Genomic DNA, 17,279 nt, shown 5'->3' with positions numbered 1-17,279 from the left:
CATTTGTTTCTAGGTATTTTTTGATTTCCTCTTTGATTTCTTCAGTGATCTCTTGGTTATTTAGTAGTGTACTGTTTAGTCTCCAGGTGTTTTTATTTTTTACAGTTTTTTTCCTGTAATTGATATCTAGTCTCATAGCGTTGTGGTCGGAGAAGATACTTATTATGATTTCAGTTTTCTTAAATTTACCAAGGGTTGAATTGTGACCCAAGATATGATCTATCCTGGAGAATGTTCCATGAGTACTTGAAAAGAAAGTGTTTTCTGTTGTTTTTGGATGGAATGTCCTATAAATATCAATTAAGTCCATCTTTTTAATGTGTCATTTAAAGCTTGTGTTTCCTTACTTATTCTCATTTTGGATGATCTGTCCATTGGTGAAAGTGGGGTGTTAAAGTCCCCTACTATTATTGTGTTACTGTTGATTTCCCCTTTTATGGCTGTTAGCATTTGCCTTATGTATTGAGGTGCTCCTATGTTGGGTGCATAAATATTTACAGTTGTTATATCTTCTTCCTGGATTGATCCCTTGATCATTATATAGTGTCCTTCTTTGTCTCTTGTAATAGTCTTTATTTTAAAGTCTATTTTGTCTGATAGGAGAATTGCTACTCCAGGTTTCTTTTGATTTCCATTTGCATGGAATATCTTTTTCCACCCCTTCACTTTCAGTCTGTATGTGTCTCTAGATCTGAAGTGTGTCTCTTGTAGACAGCATATATATGGGTCTTGTTTATGTATCCCTTCAGCCAGTTTATGTGTTTTGTTTGAAGTGTTTAATACATTTACGTTAAGGTAATTATCAATATATATGTTCCTGTTACCATTTTCTTAATTGTTTTGGGTTTGTTTTTGTAGGTCTTTTCCTTCTCTTGTGCTTCCTGCCTAGAAAAGTTCCTTTACCATTTGTTGTAGAGCTGGTTTTGTGGTGCTGAATTCTCTTAACTTTTGCTTATCCATAAAGTTTTCAGTTTCTCCACCGAATCTGAATAAGATCCTTGCTGGGTAGAGTAGGCTTGATTGTATTTTTTTCCCTTTCATCACTTTAATTATGTCCTGCCCCTCCCTTCTGGCTTGTAGAGTTTCTGCTGAAAAATATGCTGTTAACCTTATGGGGATTCCCTTGTATGTTACTTGTTGCTTTTCCCTTGCTGCTTTTAATATTTTTTCTTTGTATTTAATTTTTGATTGTTTGATTAATACATGTCTTCATGTGTTTCTCTTAGGTTTATTCTGTGTGATATTCTCTGTGCTTCCTGGACTTGATTGACTATTTCCTTTCCTATGTTAGGGAAGTTTTCATCTATAATCTCTTCAAATATTTTCTCAGACCCTTTCTTTTTCTCTTCTTCTGGGACCCTTGTAATTAGAATGTTGGTGTGTTTAATGTCCCAGAGGTCTCTGAGACTGTCCTCAAATCTTTTCATTCTGTTTTCTTTTTTCTGCTCCCTGGCAGTTATTTCCACCATTTTATCTTCCAGCTCTCTTATCTGTTCTTCTGCCTCAGCTATTCTGTTACTGATTCCTTGTAGAGTATTTTTAGTTTCAGTAATTGTGTTGGTCATCACTGTTGTTTGCTCTTTAGTTCTTCTAGATCCTTGTTAAATGTTTCTTGTATTTTCTCCATTCTGTTTTCGAGATTTGGGATCATCTTTACTATCATTACTCTGAATTCTTTTTCACATAGGTTGCCTTTTTCTTCTTCATTTATTTGGTCTTGTAGGTTTTTACCTTGCTCCTTCATCTGTAACATATTGTTTTTTCATTTCCTTTTTTTTTTTTTTGATGAGTGGTGCTCTATTCCTGTCTTACTGGTTGTTTGGCCTGAGACGTCCATCAGTGGAGTTTGCAGGCAGTTGTATAGAGCTGCATCTTGGTGCTGAGATGAGAACCTCCGGGAGATCTCACTCTGATTGATATTCCCTGGGGTCTGAGGTTCTCTGTTAGTCCAAAGGTTTGGACTCAGAGCTCCCACCACAGGAGTCGAGCCCAACCTCCTGCATGGGAACCAAGATCCCACAAGCTTTGTTACACAGTAAAAAAATAAAAAAGGAATAAAGAAAGAAAAAAAAGGAGTACAATATCAAAGAATAAAAATCCAAATAAAATTAGAAAGGTAAAAAATATATTAGGAAAAATAAACCTATAATTGAAACAACTGCAACAAGGTAAAATAAAACCACAAAAGGAAAAAGGGGGGGTGGGGTGGGGACAAGCTAAAAGGAGAGATTACTAAGAAATTATAAAGAGTAAAATAATATTAGAAAAATCAGAGATTTATTAGGAAAAATAAAAATATAAAAGAATCAACAACAATGAATCAACAAGGTAAGACAGAACCCCAATCTAAAAGAGGAAGAAAGAAAAGGAAAAAAAAAAAGAACCTTTGCTCTAGGGGCAGAGTTTAGGCAAGGGGATGGAACTTAGGCAGGGGTGGCGTTTAGGGTGTGGTGGGACCTAGGCGGGTTGGGGAGTGACGTTTGAGTGTGGGGTGTTGCCTAGGTTCAGGACACACACAGACAGAAAAGGCCTTGGGGGTGGGGCCTAGGTGGGCCTCTGCTTAGGACCTGTGGGGAAGGGGAGAGGCAGCAAGTGGAAAGGAGGGCGTCTGGAGTGTGGAGTTCCCGAGTTTGGAGGTAGGGCCCTGGGTGAGGGTGTGTGGCTGGAGGTTAGGCCCAGCGTGGTTGGAGGGGGTCTCAGAGGGGTCTCCAAGTGTAGAGGTAGGGCCCTGGGTGGGGGTGTAGGGCTGGGGCTTGGGCTCTGCACGGCAGGAGGGAGGCTCTGAGAGCAGAAGATTAGGCCTAAATGGACAGGGAAAGCACTGGCTGCGTTCCCTTCTGTTCCTTCACACCCCTCCCCCACCATCTCCCCCAGGGTCTCCCCTGTCGCCGCTGGACCCCTAACAGTGGGTGGGTCCTGCTGGGTGTAGGAACTCCTCCCCTCCCCTAGCCACCACTCAGGGGTGCCAGTCCTGGCGGTCCGGCCTTTAAGGGGAGACTTTTGCTCCCCCTTCCCTCCCTCCCACTCCCTCAGGACCCATGAGGCCAGAGGGGGCCTAGGTAGGCAGAGGATCAGGCCTGGGATCTCAACAGCTTCCTGGGGGCCCAAGTGGGCAGGGGAAGCCTGGCCACACTCTCTTTTGAACCTCTGCCCTCCCACTTGTTCCCGTTTCCCTCTTCAGGCGTGGAATCCCTTCCCCTCCTCCAGCAACCCCCCAGGGAGCCAGTCCCATCCTGCCTCCACTTCTCCTTCACTCCCTTCACCTCCTCCACGTCCCACGTCCTACCCAGTCACTGGGGGTTCCTCCCATCCCCTTAGGTGTCCATGGTCCCCCACTGGTGCCTGGTAGGTGCCCTAGTTGTGAGGAGATGCAAATTCCACATCCTCCTTGTATGCCATCTTCTCCCTTCCTTTTTAAGGCTGGGTAATATTCCACTGTACATGCATATACCACATTTTGTTTATCCATTTTATTCACTGAAGGACATTTGCTTTCACCTTTTGGTTATGTGAATGATACTGCTCTGAACACGGGGGAGCAAATACCTGTTTGAGTTACTGCCTTTACTTCTTTTTTGTATACACCCAGAAGTGGAATTGCTGAATCATGTGACAATTCTGTGTTAAACTTTTTGAGGAATTGCTGTACTGTTTTCCACAGTGGCTGCACCATTTTACATTCCCCCCAGCAATGCACAAGGGTTTTAATTTCTTTACCTTATTAGGCTTTTAGGTAGGGTTCTCCTGAGAAACAGAACTGATAGAATGTGTACACATATATCTAAATGTATATTTTTTTCTTTATTTTTTGTTTATTTTAAGGAAATGTCCCATGTAATTGTGGAGGTCAGCAAGTCCAAAATCTACAAGATAGGCCAGCAGACTGGAGACCCAGGGAAGAGTTGGTGCTGCAGTTTGAGTCCAAAGGCAACTCTGGAGGAATTCACTCTTCCTTGAGGGAGGTCAGTCTTTTTTCCATCAAGGTCTTCAACTGATTAGATGATGTCCACCCACATTAGGGAGGGTAATCTACTTTAAGTCTACTGATTTAAATGTTAATCTCATCTAAAAACATACCTTCAGTGAAACATCTAGAGTAATGTCTTACCAAATATCTGGGTACCATGGCCTAGCCAAATTGACACATAAAATTAACCACCATATTTGCTAACATTTGTTATGTTCTGATTGAAGTTGTTTTTGTTTTTGATAATAGCCATCCTTATGGGTGTGAAGTGGTATTATTGTGGTTACACTGCTCCCTTTTAGTAGAGTTTACAACCAACAGACAAGAATAGACCAAAACTAAGTTTATGACTCTTTCCCCATCATTTTCACACTAATATTTATGTCAGTAACATTTATTTCTATTATAATAATTCTGGAGATATAGCTCTGCTCATTTTTAAATTGAGTTTTGTTGCTGCTGCTGTTGTTGTTTTTGTTACACTGTAGGAGTTATTTATATATTATAGAAATTAACCCCTAGTCAGATATATGATTTGCAAATATTCACTCCCATTCTATGGTTTGCCTTTTAAATTTGTGAACAGTGTCTTTTTTTTAAATAAATTTATTTATTTATTTATTTATTGTTTTTTGGCTGCGTTGGTTCTTCATTGCTGCATGCAGGCTTTCTCTAGTTGTGGCGAATGGAGCCTACTCTTCGTTGTGGTGCGCGGGCTTCTCATTGCAGTGGCTTCTCTTGTTGCGGAGGATGGGCTCTAGGCACGTGGGCTTCAGTAGTTGTGGCACACAGGCTTAGTTGCTCCGTGGCATGTGGGATCTTCCCAGACCAGAGCTCGAACCCATGTCCCCTGCATTGGCAGGCAGATTCTTTTTTTTTTTTCTATTATTTATTTTTTGGCTGCATTGGGTCTTTGTTGCTGCATGCAGTTTTCTCTAGCTGTGGCGAGTGAGGGCTACTCTTCGTTGCGGTGCGTGGGCTTCTCATTGTGGTGGCCTCTCTTGTTGCAGAGCTCGACTTCTAGGCGTGTGGGCTTCAGTAGTTGTGGCTCACGGGCTCTAGAGTGCAGGCTCAGTAGTTGTGGTGCATGGGCTTAGTTGCTCCACGGCATGTGGGATCCTCCCGGACCAGAGCTCAAACCCATGTCCCCTGCACTGGCAGGCAGATTCTTAATCACTGCACCACCAGGGAAGTCCCGTGAACAGTGTCCTTTGATGCACAAAAGTTTTAAGTGTTGCTGTAGGCCTATTTATCTTTGTGCTTTTGGTGTCATATCCAAGAAATCACTGCCAAATGCAACGTCATGCAACTTTCACTCTATGTTTTCTTCTAAGAGTTTTATAGTTTTAACCCTTCCATTTAGATATTTGATCCAGATATATCTATTTTAATTATTTATGTATAAATCTGTTTTCCACACCACACTCTTAGTGATGGCAGCAAAGTGGGATGCTCTTTATTTTTATATTCCCCAAGCTTGAAATGCTATGCCTGATATTTTATAAGTTCTTAATAAATGTTTGAGGACTTCAAAATAAAGGAATGATTAATAATAGAAATGAAAATAACAACTTCTTCCTGTATCAGGTACAGTTCTCAGCATTTTACATGTACTCAACTTATTTAATCCTCACAAAACACCTATTACTGAAGAAACTGAAGCACCGAGATGGTAAACTACTTGGCCAAGATTACATCAGTACTGGGTGACGAACCTTGGAATTCATGAGCATATATGTTAAATGTTGAAGCAATTCAGAGCAGTATGATCTAGATGGCAGAGTGTAGCCTAGGTTCATAAATTTGGCGTAGCAGCAGAATTACTTGAAAGAGCTTTAAGAAAAACAGATTCTTGGACTACACCCAAGACCTACTGAGATACTGAGAACTAATGTTTTAAAAATCATCTTGGGGAGTTTTCATGCAGTCAGCCTGACATCTGCCTGAGCAAAAGGCTTTGTGAATCACTGAACACTGAACTTTCCCGTTTGGGCCGATACGTGAAATGAGCAGAAAGCACTTGGAAATATATCCTTGCTGCTATTACCAGCTATTCAGACTGTCTTTTTCCTGAGAATTGATGTTATTTGACTAAATAAGAAATACTTTGGGAATTTGTAGGGCTCGGTTTGCTGGACTGGGGAGCATTATTGCCATTAGGAGATAAAAATGGGTATGAAAGCAATGTAGAACCTAAGCTTGTGTAGTAAGACCTATAGTAGGTGAGTGTGTAAATTTATCTATGCAAATCATATAGAAAGGAAATGTAAAGAAGAGCATCTGCCGATGTTCTACTCCAAGTCACTCATCTATAAATAAACAACCTTCAGATAGCAGGCAAACTTTTTTTGAATGAGCAAAGGAAAAATTTGAGTGAATCAATTAATGACTAAATAAAGAACAAACAAATTAACCCTACATCTGTAAATATGACACATGTAACATCTCAACAAGCAATGCAGTGACTCCAAATTAAACTCTCAAGTATCTTTTCTTACCAAGGATTATTCTGCCTATAAAGCCCAGAAAACTTTTCAAAATGTTGGGGAATACCAACCTTTAATTTCAGTTAGTGCAGAGAATCCATGTGTGTAACTACAACAGAAAAAACCTCCTCTCTCTAGAACTTGAACATGAAGTGGACCCCTAAGAACTGGACTTGTATTATTATAGATAATTGCACATTTAGCCAAAGTAATAGCCACCTATTTCCCAGCAATGTGCCTCATTCTTATCTCTGATAGACTCTAAAGTGCCTCATTTGAAAGCCAGGAATAGAAGAATCAAACTGACAATACTTACATAATAATAATATATCTATTGTTTTGAGTCTTTGGAGTATGAGATAGTCAGAAAGCCATTTCCTTACTTCCTCACGTGGGTTTGGATTGCACTGCTTCTGAAAATTAATATTTTTCACTGAGCAGGTGTGTGTAAGAGAGAGAGAAAAACTCAACAATTCCAATCTGGGTAACTAATGTGCGTGTGTGTGTGACTGCAAATTAGTAGAGAGACAGACTCAAAGATCAAAAATTCCACTCAGGGAAATCAGGAGGATGTAAAGATGAAGATGCTTGAAACCACAGCAGAGGAGTGCTCTGAAAGAAGGGATGCAGAACAGTATAGTGCAGGACTTAGAGTGCCATGAGGGATGGTTAATGGTCCTGCTATAACATACTCTCCTTTCCCAGCTGTTGGATTTAAGGACTATATTCTAGGAGGAGAACACATGATATGGGTGTGAGATGGGGGACTTAAAAAAATTTTTTTTATAAAAGGTGAGTAAAGCTTTGAGTATTAGAAGAAAAATTCACATTGGAGAGCAGATAAGATCTGAGGATAAAAAGTCAGATTCATACAGAAGTGAACTCACAAAGGACCCACTTGTGAAAAATTTTAAGATTTGTTGTACTTGTCTCTGAGTATGGGGAAAGCCATATTCTTGTGCATCTTTAAGTTTCCTGCCTCTGGTATTGTGATCTATTTTATTTGATCTGTATGTCTTGTATAAAGACAGTATGTAATTCAATGAAATGTTTTGACTGGGTCATCTGAGCAACTTTAGTTCACAAACAAGATAAAACTTTTAATATATTTTAAGTTCTGACCTCAAACCCCACCAAAGGTATGTAGGCAAATCTCTGAAATTGTGTCTTCTAATGTTCCATATAATATGTTATCATATTAAAATTACTATGTTTACCAGAAAAAATGTATATTTTTATAGCAATAAAAAGATGTATAAAGGTGGTATTGATGCATTACATAGACGATTGATTCCTATTTATTTTTATAATAGCAAGATATTTTTTCATCCTCAAATATCGATGCAGGGATGTTAAGTATACAGAGGGTCTCCTTATCCACTGAACAATTCTACGATTGCATTACATTTGACTTATATAAAAGAAGCTGTACACTGACAAGAGTCTATAATCTACTCACTATCCTATTTCTCTTACAATTCACCTTTAAATTTTATCATTTTAGTCTTTCTGAAAAGATACAGATGTAATCTCTGCATTAAAAATAGACATTGATGAGGGAATAATCCACCCAAACTGATTTGCTTCGGCATATTTCTTCTGTCTTGAAACCTAATATGCATCTGTTGTCACTTCCATGAAAATGCTCCTGATTACTAATCAACCGTTTTTATTAATAATAAGTTAATACCTCTCCTAATGATTTTACATTTTAATGAAAGTGTAAATGCTAGATGTAATGCTAGACATATGAATTTGTGAGCCGATTGCAGAAGGCTCACTGAGTTTGCTGAAGTGAACTATTGAGAATGGTAAAACTTCAGACACAATATTATTTTTTTCTGGTTTTCTTAAGGAAAATAGTCCAGTTGACCCTTGAATAACACAGGTTTAAACTGCACAGGTCCACTTACATATGGATGTTTTTCAATAAATATATTAGGAATTTTTTGGAGATTTTAAAAACTTGCAAAATGAACCACAAAGCCTAGAAATATTGAAAAATTAATATAAAGTTAGTTATGTCATGAATGCATAAAATAGATGTATATATATGTATGTGTATGTATATATATAACATACAGAATGTGTATTAATCGACTGTTTATGTTATCAGTAAGGCTTCTGATTAACAGTATGCTATTAGTAGTTAAGCTCCGGGAGAGTAAAAAGTTATATGCCAATTTTCGACTGTGGAGGTTCAGCACCGCTAACCCCCCCTCATTGTTCAGGGGTCAATGGCAATCCTATGTATCTGTTTAACTCTGCATTTTTAGTTCCAAGTGGTGCATTACATTTGACTGGTAATAGTCTTTCCCCACAAGTAGGATGAAATGTTTCCTTAGAGTGGGATCAGAAGTCAAAGAAGAGGTTTCAGTCCTCATCATACAAAGGCTCAGAACACTCTTTGACACTATGAGCCATGCTCTTCTATTTGAAACACTCACTTCACTAGTTTTTACTTCTAACTCTCTGGCCGCCCTTCATTCACCATATGGACCCATCCTTCTCTACCATTAATTAGCCATTAAAGCTAGGTTTCTGTGAGACTCAATTGTAGGTATCTTCTTATGTTCTCCTCTATTAGGTCATTCTATTCAAGCCCTCAAAATACCAATAATTACCCAATTTGTGTCTTGGCGAAACCTTTTTTTTTTTTTTTTTGAGCTTATATATATCAACATTTCCATTTGGATTTCTCAAAAATTCCTTAATCTCAACTTGTCCTAAACTGTTCTCATAATATCCACCTCCTCCTCTCTTACCCCAAACCTGTTCATTTTCCAGTGATCCATATATCAGAGAATGGAATCACCAAACTTCTAGCCACACAAGACAGAGACCTTGTTGTTTTCCATTTCCTTAAATCTTACACAGTAACTCAGTGCCAAATCTTTTCCTTATTGTTATCTTAATATCTCTTGAATTCCAACAATAATCTATCATCACATCCCATGTCCAAATTACCATCTTTGGAATAGCCACCTAATCATTTTGCCTCTACCCAATACACTCTTTCCTCAATGCCATTCTCTATATCATATCCACAGTAATCTGTTCAAAATGAACATCTTACCATGAAATTCAATGCCCACCTCCCCAACTACCTGTCCAAACTTTTCCAATTTAAAAACTTCAATGATTCTATTGCAATATTCTATTGCTTTTTTGTTTATAAACACTTTACTGTTTTAGAGCAGTTTTAGGTGTGCAGCAAAATTGAGGGGAAAACACAGAGAGTCCCCATATGCTCCTTGTTCCCATATATAAATAGTCTCCCACATTATCAACATCTCCCACCAGAGTGGTACATTTCTTACAATTGATGGACCTAAATTGACACATAATGATTGCTCAAAGTCCATAGTTTACATTAAGGTTCACTCCTGGTGTTATACATTCTGTGGATTTGGCCAGATGAATAATGGCATGTATCCATCATTGTGCTAGGGGAGATGAACAGGTAGAACACATGGGATTTTCACTGCCCTAAAAATCCCATATGCTCTACCTGTCCATCCCCCCTTCCCCACCCCCTGTCAATCACTGTTCTTTTTTACTATGTCAGTAGATTTGCTTTTCCAGAATGTCATAGAGTTGTCACACCATATGTAGCCTTTTTAGGTTGGCTTCTTTCACTTCATAACATGCATTTAAGTTTCCTCCACTTCTTTTTATGATTTAATAGGTGATTTCTTTTTAGCACTGAATAATATTACATTATCTGGATGTACCACAGTTTATGTACCCATTCACCTGCTGCAGCACACCTTGGTTGCTTCCGAGATTTGACAATTATGAATAAAGATTCTATAAACATGCATGTGCATGTTTTTGTGTGGACCTAAGTATGGAGCTTGTTTGGATAAATGCCAAGGAGTGCTATTACTGGATTGTATAGTAAGAATGTGTTTAGTTTTTTAAGAAACTGCCACACTGTCTTCCAAAGTGGCTGAACCATTTTGCATTCCCACCCGCAATGAATGAGAATTCCTATTACTCCACATCCTTTCTAGAATTCGATGTTGTCATTGTTCTGAATTTTGGCCATTCTAATAGGTGTATAGTGGTATCTTGTTGCTTTGCATTTCCCTGATGACATATAATATGAAGCATCTTTTTATATGCTGTTTGTCATCTTTTCTGGTGAGGTGTCTGTTAAAATCTTTGGCCCAGAAGTGGAGTCAAGATGGCAGTGTGGGAAGATGCAGAGTTAGCGTCTCCCCACAACTAGGGCACCTGCGAGCCACTGGTAGGGGACTCTGACACACAAGGAGACAGGAGGAACCCTAAAGTGAACCAATAGGATGTAGTGGGACTGAGCGGGGAGAAGAAGTGTAGGCCAGACAGGATCGGCACCCCTGAAGCTGGGGAAATCAGGAGAGGCAGGCAGGAGGGACCTTCCAGGAAGAGCGGGAGAGGAGCAGAGGGCGATCGCCTGGTCCACTCGGGCCAGAGGGCCTGCTGAGCTCCCAGGCTGGTCCCCTGCCCTCCAAACACCCCTCCAGGACACATGGGTCCTTGGGGGCATAGGAGGGAGGCCAGGGAAATCAGGAGAGGCAGGTGGGAGGGGCCCTCCCAGACTGGAGGAGCAAGAGAGGAGAGAAGAGCGGTTGCCCCTCCCACCTGAGCCCAGGAAGCCTGCTGGGATCCCAGGTGAGGTCCCCTGCCCTCTAAGACCAGGGGTGGGGGGGCAGGCCTGGGCACCTTCTGTTCCTTGAGCCTAAGCCCCACCCACAACGGCCCACCAGGCCTTTTCCAGCCCTGTGGGTCCAGAGCATTGGCCCCACCCACCATCCAAACCTCACCCATGCTTAGACCCCACGCTCCACAGCCAAGGCTTCCCCCCGCCCTTTTTTTCTTTTCTTTTCCCTCCTCCTCTTTTTTACTCTTGTGGTACTGATGTACCTTCCAGTTGTTGATTCATCTAAATTTTTATATTCTTCCTAACATACCTAATAGTTTCCTAGTCTAATTTTATTTTTTATTTTGTTATTGTTCTTTTTTTTTTGCTGCCCCATATGGCTTGTGGGATCTTGGTTCACAAGCCCAGGGGCAGGCTGAAGTTCCTGCAGTGGGAGCTCAGAGTCTGAACCACTGGACTAACAAAGAACCTCAGACCCCAGGGAATATTCATCAGAGTGAGGTTTCAGGGAGTGCCTCATCGCTGCATCAAGACCCAGTTCTACCAAATAGCCTCCAGTGTAGGAAGCCTCAGGCCAAACAACCAGTAAGACAGGAACACAATCCACATTAAAAAAAAAAAGAAGATGGCAAAAAAAAAAAATTGTCACAGATTAAGGACCAAGGTAAAACCTACAAGACCAAATAAATGAAGAGGAACTAAGAAATCTACCTGGAAAAGAATTCAGAGTAATGATAGTAAAGATGATCCAGAATCTCAGAAATAGAATGGAGGCACAGACTAAGAAAATACAAGCAATGTTTAACAAAGATCTAGAAGAAATAAAGAATGAACAAACAGAGATGAACAACACAATAACTGAAATGAAAAATACACTAGAAGGAATTAATAACAGAATAACTGAGGCAGAAGAACAAATAAGTGAGCTGGAAGACAAAATGGTGGAAAAAACTGCTGAGGAGCTGAATAAAGAAAGAGGAATGAAAATAATTGAAGACAATCTCAGAGACCTCTGGGACGACACTAAATGCACTGACATTTGAATTATAAGGGTCCCAGAAGAAGAGAAAGTCTGAGAAAATATTGGAAGAGATTATAGTGGAAAACTTCACTAACATGGGAAAGGAAATATTCACCGAAGTCCAGGAAGCACAGAGAGTTCCATACATGATCAACTCTAGGAAAAACACACCAAGACATATATTAATCAAACTAACAGAAATTAAATTCAAAGAAAAATGACTAAAAGCAGCAAGGGAAAAACAAACAAACAAAAAATACAAAGGAATCCCCATAGTTATCAGCTGATTTTTCAGTGGAAAATCTGCAGGCCAGATGGGAGTGGCAGGATATACTTAAAGTGATGAAAGAGAAAAACCTACAACCAAGATTATCTACCCAGCAAGGATCTCATTCACATTCGATGGAGAAGTCAAAAGCTTTTCAGACAAGCAAAAGCTAAGAGAATTCAGCATCACCAAACCAGCTTTACAACAAATGCTAAAGAAACTTCTCTAGGCAGGAAACACAAGAGAAGAAAAAGACTCACAAAAACAAACCCAAAACAATTAAGAAAATGGTAATAGGAACATACATATCAGTAATAACCTTGAATGTAAATGGATTAAATGCCCCAACCAAAAGACACAGACTGGCTGAATGGATACAAAAACAAGACCCATATATATGCTGTCTATAAGAGACCCACTTCAGACCTAGGGATGCATACAGACTGAAAGTGAAGGGGTGGAAAAAGATATTCCATGCAAATGGAAATCAAAAGAAAGCTGGAGTAGGAATACTCCTATCAGATAAAATAGACTTTAAAATAAAGACTGTTACAAGAGATAAAGAGGGACACTGCCTAATGATCAAGGGATCAATCCAAGAAGAAGATATAACAATTATAAATGTTTATGCACCCAACATAGGAGCACTCAATACATAGGGAAATGCTAACAACCATGAAAGGAGAAATCAACAGTAACACAATATTAGTAGGGGACTTTAACACCCCACTTACACCAATGGACAGATCATTCAAACAGAAAATAAATAAGGAAACACAAGCTTTAAATGACACAATAGACCAGATAGATCTAACTGATATTTATAGAACATTCCACCCAAAAGTGGCAGAATACACTTTCTTCTCAAGTGCACATGGAACATTCTCCAGGATAGATCAAATCTTGGGTCACAAATCAAGCCTCAGAAAATTTAAGAAAATTGAAATTGTATCAAGCATCTTTTTGGACAACAATGCTATGAGATTGGAAATCAGTTATGGGGAAAAAACTGTAAAAAACACAAATACATGGAGGCTAAACAGTGCTCTACTAAATAACCAAGACATCACTGAAGAAATCAAATAAGAAATAAAAAAATACATAGAAACAAATGACAATGAAAACATGATGACCCAAAACCTATGGGACACAGCAGCAAAAGCAGTTCTAAGAGGGAGGTTTATAGCAATACAATCTCACCTCAAGAAACAAGAAACATCTCAAATAAACAATCTAACCCTACACTTAAAACAACTAGAGATAGAAGATCAAAGAAAACCAAAAGTCAGTAGAAGGGAAAGAAATCATAAATATCAGAGCAGAAATAAATGAAATAGAAATGAAGAAAACAGTCACAAGGATCAATAAAACTAAAAGTTGGTTCTTTGAGAAGATAAACAAAATCTGTAAACTCTTAGCCAGACTCATCAAGAAAAAAAGGAAGAGGACACAAATCAATAAAATTAGAAATGAAAAAGGAGGAACCATAACTGACACTGCAGAAATACAAAGGATTATAAGAGACTACTACAAACAACTATATGCCAATAAAATGGACAACCATGAATAAATGGACAAATTCTTGGAAAGGTACAATTTTCCAAGTCTAAACCAGGAAGAATAAGAAAATATGAACAGACCTATCACAAGTAATGGAATTGAAGCCATAATTTAAAATCTTTCAACAAACAAAAGTCCAGGAACAGATGGCTTCACAGGCAAATTCTATCAAACATTTAGAGAAGAGCTAACACCCATCCTTATCAAACTCTTCCAAAAAAATGCAGATGGAGAAACACTCCCAAATTCATTCTACAAAGCCACCATCACCTGAATACCAAAACCACAAAAAGATATCACAAAAAAAGAATATTATAGACCAATATCACTGATGAACATAGATGCAAAAATCCTGAACAAAATACTAGCAAACAGAATCTGACAGCACATTGAAAGGATCAAACACCATGATCAAGTGGGATTTATCCCAGGGATGCCAGGATTCTTCAAAATATGCAAATCAATCAATGTGATACACCACATTAACAAATTAAGGAGTAAAAACCATATGATCATCTCAATAGATGCAGAAAATGCTTTTGACGAAATTCAACACCCATTTCTGATAAAAACTCTCCAGAAAATGGGCATATAGGGAACCTACCTCAACATAATAAAGGGCATATATGACAAACCCACAGCAAGCATCATACTCAATGGTGAAAAACTGAAAGCATTTCACTAAATTCAGGAAAAAGACAAGGATGTCCACTCTCCCCACTCTTAGTCAACATAGTTTTGGAAGTCCTAGCCATGGCAATGAGAGAAGAAAAAGCAATAAAAGGAATCCAAATTGGAAAAGGAGAAGTAAAACTGTCAAAGAAAATCCTACGGATGCCACCAGAAAACTACTAGAACTAATGAATGAATTTGGTAAGGTAACAGGATACAAAATTAATGCACAGTAATCTCTGGCATTCCTATACACCAACAACGAAAAATCAGAAAGATAAATTAAGGAAACACTCCCATTTACCACTGCAACAAAAAGAATAAAATATCTAGGAATAAACCTGCTTAAGGAGGCAAAAGACTTGTACTCAGAAAACTATAAAACACTGATAAAAGAAATCAAAGATAACATAAGAAGATGGAGAAATATACCATGTTCTTGGATTGGAAGAATCAACATTGTGAAAATGACTATACTACCCCAATCAATCTACATATTCAGTGCAATCCCTATCAAACTACCAATGGCATTCTTCACAGAATTAGAACAAAAAAATTTACAATTCGTATGGAAACACAAAAGACCCCGAATAGCCAAAGCAATCTTGAGAAAGTAAAATGGAGTTGGAGGAATCAGGCATCCTGACTTCAAACTATACCACAAAGCTATAGTAATCAAGACAGTATGGTACTGGCACAAAAACAGAAATATAGATCAGTGGTACAGGATAGAAACCCAGAGATAAACCCATGCACATGTGGGCACCAAACTTATGACAAAGGAGGTGAGAACATACAATGGAGAAAATACAGCCTCTTCAATAAATGGTTTTGGGAAAACTGGACAGCTACATGTAAAAGACTGAAATTAGAATAATTCCTAATACCATACACAAAAATAAACTCCAAATAGATTAAAGACTTAAATATAAGGCCAGATACTATAAAACTCTTAGAGGAAAACATAGGAAAAACGCTCTTTGACATAAACCACAGCAAGATCTTTTTTGACCCACCTCCTAGAGTAACGGAAATAAAAACAAAAATAAACAAATGGGACTTAATGAAACTTAAAAGCTTTTGCACAGCAAAGGAAACCATAAATAAGACAAAAGGACAACCCTCAGAATGGGAGAAAATATTTGCAAATGAAACAACAGACAAAGGATTAAGCTCCAAAATATACAAACAGCTCATGATGCTCAATATCAAAAAAACAAATAGGTGAAAGACGTAAGTAGACATTTCACCAAGGAAGACATACAGATGGCCAAGAGGCACATAAAAAGATGCTCAACATCACTAATTATTAGAGGAATGCAAATCAAAACTACAGTGAGGTATCACCTCACACCGGTCAGAATGGCCATTATCAAAAAATCTAGCAACAGTAAATGCCGAAAGGGTGTGATGAAAAGGGAACCCTCTTGCACTGTTGGTGGGAATGTAAATTGATACAACCACTATGGGAAACAGTATGGAGGTTCCTTAGAAAACTAAACATAGAACTACCATATGACCCAGCAATTCCACTCCTGGTCTTATACCCTGAGAAAACCATAATTCAGAAAGAGACATGTACCACAATATTCATGCATCATTATTTACAATAGCTAGGACATGAAGCCAACCTAAATGTCCATCGACAGATGAATGGATAAAGAAGATGTGGCACATATATACAATGGAATATTACTCAGCCAACTCCTCAATTTGAAGAAACGAATTTGAGTTATTTGTAGTGAGGTGGATGGACCTAGAGTCTGTCATACAGAGTGAAGTAAGTCAGAAAAAGAAAAACAAATACCGTATGCTAACGCATATATATGGAATCAAAAAAAAAATTGTTTCTGATGAACCTAGTTGCAGTGCAGGAATAAAGAGGTAGACATAGAGAATGGACTTGAGGACATGAGGTGGGAGGGCAAAGCTGGGGCGACGTGACCATAATATCGACATATGTAAACTACCAAATAAAAAGTAGTTGGCTGTTTGGAAGCAGCAGCATAGCACAGGGAGATCAGCTCGGTGCTTTGCGATGACCTGGAGGGATGGGATAGGAAGGATGGGAGGGAGGCTTAAGAGGGAGGGGATACGGGGACATGTGTATGCATATGGCTGATTCGCTTTGTTGTGCAACAGAAACTAATACAGTATTGTGAAGCAATTATACTCCAATAAAGATAGACTAAAAAAAAATAATCTTTGGACCATTTTTCAAATGGGTTGGTTGTTTTCTTATTTTTTACTTTAATACTTCTTTGTATATCTTATACAACAGTTTTTTATCAGATGAGTCTTTGACAGATATTTTCTCCCAGTCAGTGGCTTGTCTTCTCAAACACTTGACATTGTGTTTTTCAGAGCAGATGTTTTAAATTTTAATGAAGTCCAGCTTCTCAATTATTTATTTCATGGATTGTGCCTTTGGTGTTGTATCTAAAATGTCCTTGTCATACCCATAGTAATCTAGATTTTCTCAATGTTATCATCTGAGAGTTTTATTGTTTTACATTGTACATTTAGGCTTATGATCCATTTTAAGTTAACTTTTGTGAAGACTCTAAGGTCTGTATCTATACTTTGGTTTTTGTTTTTTGTGGTTTTTTTTTTTTTTTGAATGTAGGTGTTCAGTTGTTCCAGCACCATTTGTTGTAAAG

The sequence above is a fragment of the Lagenorhynchus albirostris genome, chromosome 2 (assembly GCF_949774975.1).
Source record: "Lagenorhynchus albirostris chromosome 2, mLagAlb1.1, whole genome shotgun sequence".
NCBI classification, from domain to species: Eukaryota; Metazoa; Chordata; class Mammalia; order Artiodactyla; family Delphinidae; genus Lagenorhynchus; species Lagenorhynchus albirostris.
The sequence above is the reverse complement of the archived record's forward strand: the minus strand, read 5'-3'. Positions refer to the sequence as shown.